This window comes from Dreissena polymorpha, chromosome 14, assembly GCF_020536995.1.
Source record: "Dreissena polymorpha isolate Duluth1 chromosome 14, UMN_Dpol_1.0, whole genome shotgun sequence".
In the NCBI taxonomy this organism is placed as follows: domain Eukaryota; kingdom Metazoa; phylum Mollusca; class Bivalvia; order Myida; family Dreissenidae; genus Dreissena; species Dreissena polymorpha.
This window is the reverse complement of record NC_068368.1, coordinates 56,921,891-56,928,850: the sequence shown is the minus strand read 5'-3', so window position 1 is coordinate 56,928,850 and position 6,960 is coordinate 56,921,891. Positions and strand designations below refer to the sequence as shown.

The 6,960-nt window shown below is 35.9% G+C and overlaps 1 long non-coding RNA gene across 1 annotated transcript; it reads right to left on the bottom strand.

Annotated features, from left to right (window-relative positions):
• Positions 1-235: 235 nt before the first annotated feature.
• LOC127856941 (uncharacterized) lies at positions 236-5,368 on the bottom strand. Its single transcript, XR_008038243.1, has 2 exons — positions 2,484-5,368; positions 236-2,417 (listed from the first exon to the last, which is right to left on the bottom strand). It is a non-coding gene; the product is annotated as an uncharacterized LOC127856941 (long non-coding RNA).
• Between the last annotated feature and the right edge of the window lie 1,592 nt (positions 5,369-6,960).

The following is a 6,960-nucleotide window of genomic DNA, read 5'->3' as shown; positions in this document are numbered from 1 at the left end:
TTCGAATTTTGGGCTCAAAACATTATTAGGACCGGCGGCATAAAATTAGGCGGAAACAAACAATTATTTTGTTTACGCCTTATTATTGCTTCGCTGGTCATCTTTTTCCGGTGGTGATGATAGACAGTTGGATTCTAACCTATATGTACAATGAATATTTCTCACGCTACAGACCCACTATCAGAAGTGTGGAATATGATATGCCTTCACACAACTAAGCACAAAACACAACACGTTTTGCAATGGGCAAGGCTTGCGATCAGTTTATTGACTACACACATCCACGAATATTACATGTTCGTATCATATAGCAATCAAGTACAATCGTAATACAACCTTGACAGGACAATTTTCGAACTATAAATTATATAACAAATTATAACTATAATGTGTATCCATCACTTCTAGTATTGTGTCCTTAATTGGCGTTTTCATGGCCAGGGTAAAAACCAGAGATAAAAATTCATCAGAAGCCCAATGTAAAATAACTCTGGAAAACTGTACCTGAAAACAACCAATATTAACATGTAACTAAACATTATGTAACACAAACATAACATGTCATTTGAGCCAATTTACTTCTAATGCGGTTCGAATTTAAAAAAGTAAAAGTTTACTGATCGAAGTCTAGCGTAGAACTGACCAAACAATGAACACCCCGTGCAAATTCCCGCCTATGTCCACCTGAGTGACCATCACTCACGTGACAACCACACGCATGAACGAACCGCACATATACCTGTTTTGTGCGGTGCGTTATGTTTAGACATACGTTCTGTGCTATACTCCGTAACGCACAGAACTGAAAAGTCTTCACACAACTAAGCACAAAACACAACACGTTTTGCAATGGGCAAGGCTTGCGATAGAACAAAAACAAAGGTTAGTAAGGTTTTAAATTCGAACCGCAAATCAATTATAATTTCAATTGTCTAGTGATAAAAAGCTTTTTGTCTAGAGAATCATCAATGTACCCATCTTTAGCCCTATCAGACTTCCATCGACCATGTCGCTTCAAACATCTCTAAAACACGCCCTCGGCGTTAGCTAGTCTTAATAATTACATATATATAACCAATAACTGGTTTGAACAAAAAATCATTTGATTCATCTGACCAATTTGCTAATTACATATTTGTTAATAAAACGCCACATGGGAAGTTGTAGTTGTACATTTTGCAATTATAATATCCGAACCATTCGTATACATGCCAGTATTATAATGGCGTACACTAATACCAAAGTGATCAGATTTCAATTGTAGGTCATTACAATGAAACTCACTTAATTTGTTAATATGCATGATACATGTACATGCATAACCCAAAAATGATCAATCAATGAAAACAGTGGAATCTCCTTATATCAAACACAATGTTTGTATCATCTCTAATGAATGCACATGTACATGATACATCTTTCTTGTGAAATGGTTTGAAGCACACACGCTTTGAAGCTTCTTATAATAGTTTGTCAAATCTTTCTTTGGATCATGTACACTATTAATAGAATGGATCCATTTAATACTGTAAAACACAGATGTAAAAAACGTTATTAGATTTCCTCGATCCATCAATTGAGCCATGTACATTACTACTGATATATGTAAGGCTGGCATGGCGACTACATTTTCTTCACAGTATTTGAAATGTGCATATGAAGAATTCTTTTCTTCACCGTATTGTCTGCTCTTGATTGTTCTAAGTATTTACTTAGCCATTCTGTCCGCCATCTAATCTCTTCGAAGCCCATGCAAGCCCGAGCCCTCTAATCGCTCCTTCAGAGTACCTCTCAAAACATTTCCTGTCAAACATATGTACTATACATCAATAACTGTATTGTGATATGCACCTTAACGCTATCTTATTTAATGATAATCTAGTGTTAACAAAACAACCTGGAATCATATAGTCTCTACCAAACTTCTTGCAATATTTCACAATATCTCTAAAATGTCCGTATGACAAATCAACATTAGCCAATAAGGCGAACTGCCCCTTTTTGGAACAACAAGGATGCATTTTGCTTTCTCCGATATCATCTTATTAATACAGATTGATACCAACCTAGTTTCTGAACTAACCATTTTACATTGTTTCCCCATATTGAACTAAGGCACCCACTGCCTCTTTTCATTGAATCCAGTATCCACACAACATATTTAAATCTAAAGCTATTTATTTTGACTACCATTCAATAATATAGATTTTACATTTTATTGTCTGAATACACTTTGATGTACGAATATTGCAAAGCATTTAAAACATTTCATATAACATAACACCCGGGGACCATAGCATACTCTCTGCTCTCTTCATGGAGCATCTCTGCTCACTTCCGGGAGCAATCTACTGGGCTCTATGTCCACTTCCGGGGACCATAGCCTACATTTTCTGCTCACTTCCGGGAGCAATCTACTGGGCTCTATGTCCACTTCCGGGGACCATAGCAAACTCTTTCTGCTCACTTCCGGGAGCAATAACATACCTTTTCTAGCCGTATGCAAGGCATTTTTTTGATCATAAGAAATTTTTACTTACGTTATGATGAACGACGGAATACTTATCCGGTTTATCTTTGAAACCAACTTCCGGTGGCTTAATGTATTGACTTCATATTGAATCACAATATGCATTACCTGTTTCGTTTATAGAAACACTGGCAGTGTACCTCCTTGATTTTAACAGTGTAATATAGTAATCACTTCCAGGAATAACTTGTCTTTTTTCGTCAATAATCTGTTCACTTCCGGGAACAGGTTTCTCTTTATATTAAGATCATGTACATTCCAATTTTCTCATTTTCGGGTCTCAAAGATCACGAGTAATTTATCTTTACTCTCTCCGTGAATGGAATAAAACAAAGTTGAAAATAAATTTGCTTTTTATTTTTTATTTTTATGAAAATCGTTAGCTTGACAGTCATTTCGCCTATATCTACATTAAAGCTACAACTTTCTATAAAACCTCCATAAACCATAACTTGTGGTACTTGCATCAGCAACTATATTACACAAAAACAACTGATTGTGTTTGAAATCTTTTCCACCGTTGATTAACTGCCTAGTGCTTTCTTTCCATAATCTAAGTTTGTAAATAACTTGCAACGTTACAATAACGGGAGCTTTCCAACTAGCTCTGGTATTAATGCAATTTTATATATGCATTGTTATCACCAAACTTTATTTACAATCACCCTCTGAAAGGAAATTATCTGCCCTACAAGACTAGCTATTAATTTATCTTTTGGTACTAATTTTTCTTTCGTTTGATAAATTAGATAGATCATCGAATCAATACTTTTTTTCTAGCCTAGCTAATCAATTTTTAATTATGAAAAACTGCATTTTATGCATATCGATCACATGCCCGAGCCATTCTACTCTCTGAGAAGGAATCAAAATACTGTTTCTTCAGCCAGTTAACATCCAAACTCGTCTAGTCACTAGCATATACTGTTTTTTTTTCATATTCTACACTGTGATGTATGCCATCATCACAAAAGCAAATAACTATTTTAAGTAAATTTGACGTAAGAATGCTAGTACACCTCATTTTAGTTTTAACGAGTTTTAGTAAATATATGATCGGCCGTTATCGTGCCAAATATAAGCTTATAACAACTTAACACTGCCTGCTATTCTCTTGATAGCTCAAACCACACCGTTTGTGAATGTATCAATATCATGATACGCTCCTCTAATATCGAAAGTAGAACAAATAAATAAATATATGATCGGCCGTTATCGTGCCAAATATAAGCTTATAACAACCTAACACTGCCTGCTATTCTTTTGATAGCTCAAACCACACCGTTTGTGAATGTATCAATATCATGATACGCTCCTCTAATATCGAAAGTAGAACAAATAAATAAATAATAATTTTAAATATATCAAGGCCTCCCATTCTTATTAAATACGACTATAAACGTATTAACGGGCGTATTAACAACAGGATAAATGTCACGTGGGTTTTCAGTCTACTTACCGACAAACTTCCGGTTTTTTATTCTATGATTTTTTTTTTCTTTTTGATATATTTCTAAACTATGATCCTTTTGATCAATTGCTCCTTTTATCTCTTTCTGTACGTTACCGTTTTCCGACGGAAAAGGAAAAATATAACCGCAATTTACTACATCTTAAATGTAACAATCATCCGTAGCCTGCTACAGCTTGGCTACATGGGCTTTCGTTCTTTTTAACGGTGAGCTTCTAGCATCAATTTCTATACTATGATCCTTTTGATCCAGTTTTATACTAAGATCCTTTTGATACATTAAGACGGATCTTTTTGTACGTTACCGTTTTCCGACGGAAAAATATACTTATAACCGCCATTTACTACATCGAAAATGTACTTACTATCAGTAGTCTCCTGCTACTTAACCGCGTTGGCCTTCCTTAAACTTACCGGCGAACTATACTTGGATCCTTTTGATCACGTTCGAATTTTAGGAACTTTCTGTACGTTACGTTTTCCGACGAACACGAAACTACCCATTTTCTGAAAACGGGGTTCTATACATAATTAACTTATCTTATTGGTCGAGCTGTTTGCTGAACTGCCAGCTGCTCCTTTCCGATGACCCGGTTCGCCACATGCGAAACATAGTCCAGTGCGTCTCAATGGTAATTGAGTTTCAGCACCTTGTGTTGCGATGTTAGATGAAGCTTCCGGCTTCTGATATGACCCGTCAAGAGCACCGCGTGGCGTTATGTTTCCGCCTTTTTATATGCCATCGCCTCTACCTTGTATTTTTCTACAAATAACATTACGTCATCAGACTCGTAAAACATTTACACATATACATATAGAATGTATACAACACCACAAAGAATAGCAATTTATTCCCCAGTAAGTTCGAAAGCTTTTGTCGTGTTCTACCATTAATGACCTGTGAATTTTCGGTCACGTGCCATCAATATTTCTATTTGTAAATTGCTCGGCTTTCTCTAGTGCTGAAATTGTTACTTGAAATATACATCGTTTCAACTCTGTTACTACTTCGTAACACTCGATACTATGCTCGAGATTCAGTATAACGGATTTAACAGATTTACATTTCTTTTAGCACTTATCTTTTCTATGATGCGTTCCAAATCTTGCAGTATGGACACCCTGTGTTCTGCTAAAGTCGACAACACGATGCAGGATTTGTAGACGAACACAAGTTTACTGATCGAAGTCTAGCGTAGAACTGACCAAACAATGAACACCCCGTGCAAATTCCCGCCTATGTCCACCTGAGTGACCATCACTCACGTGACAACCACACGCATGAACGAACCGCACATATACCTGTTTTGTGCGGTGCGTTATGTTTAGACATACGTTCTGTGCTATACTCCGTAACGCACAGAACTGAAAATTTTAATAACATTGTATCTCCGAACAGTTCAACACTGAGTAAAAAGGCTTGCATTTCTTTTAAATTCTTTTAATTGTTAAAGTGTACTACATAATTTAATGGCATGTGCAATGTTAATTGCTGAAATCTTCATATCTGTCTTTGTATTTTAAGGGAGAATACTTTCCATCCAACTGGATAGAGGTCTAGGTTCATATCCCAACAGAGAAGATGAAGCAAATTGTGATTTGTCTTGAATTATTTATAATAATTGGCCAATTGTTGATACACATTAAACATAAATACAGGGCTTATTACACATAAGTACAGGTTTATATAAACTAACATTTTGAACCCATTAGTCCAATGGCACACTTTTCTTTCAATATTTGTTGTATATATACATGTAAGAGTTTTCTACAAAATTCTATGAGCCCTGGAGTACATATTTTAGGGGCCATGGCTACTGGACTCATGCTCATTTATATCCCTTGAATAAACTAGAGTGTTAACAAGGTTTTACATGAGCCATATAAGGAAAATAGCCCCGCCCCTGTGGTGGCCATGTTTTTCAACCAACCGGCATCATTTTTTAACTCGTCCAAGATATTATTGGGATGAATCTTCTGACCGAGTTTCATGAAGATCGGACTATAAATGTGGCCTCTAGAGTGTTAACAAGATTTTACTATAGTCTTATATAGTCATGTATGGAAAAATGCCCCGCCCCTTGGCGGCCATGTTATTCAAGCAAACGTAACCATTTTCGAACTCATTAAGATATCATTAAGACAAATCTTCTGACCAAATTTCATGAAGATCGGAAAATAAATGTGGCCTCTAGAGTGTTAACAAGGTTTTACTATAGCCATATAAGGAAAAATGCCCCGCCCCCTGGCGGCAATGTTTTTCAACCAACCGGCATCATTTTCGAACTCGTCCAAGATATTATTGTGATGAATCTTCTGACCAAGTTTCATGAAGATCAGAAAATAAATGTGGCCTCTAGAGTGTTAACAAGATTTTACAATAGCCATATATAGCCATATAATGAAAAATGCCCCGCCCCTTGGCAGCCATGTTTTTCAAGCAAACATAACCATTTTCGAACTCATCCAAGATATCATTAAAACCAATCTTCTGACCAAATCTCATGAAGATTGGAGAATAAATGTTGCATCTAGAGAGTGAACAAGGCAAATGTTGACGTCGCACAACGGACAACGTACGACAGACAACGGACGACGGACAAAATGTGATCACAAAAGCTCACCATGAGCACGTTGTGCTCAGGTGAGCTAATAAAACAATGCAGTAAATAAAGCCAGGCGTTTAATATTTATTCAAGCATAATTATTACTAAAAACAAAATGGTGACTGGTATTAAATAATTTGTTTGCAGCCATAAAATGAAACATATTAATGAAATACTAAGGACCTTAAATATTTGCGTAGCTACAATGAAACTGGTATGCTAATAAAAGTGACCAATTAAAAGTACTTTATTCTTAGCTGACGTTTCCCTTTGTATTTCCTTAGCAGGTTAATGCAGGTTTTGTCAAAAAAGTAACTTCAACACCATTATTCTTAAAATACCTTTAAGGAATT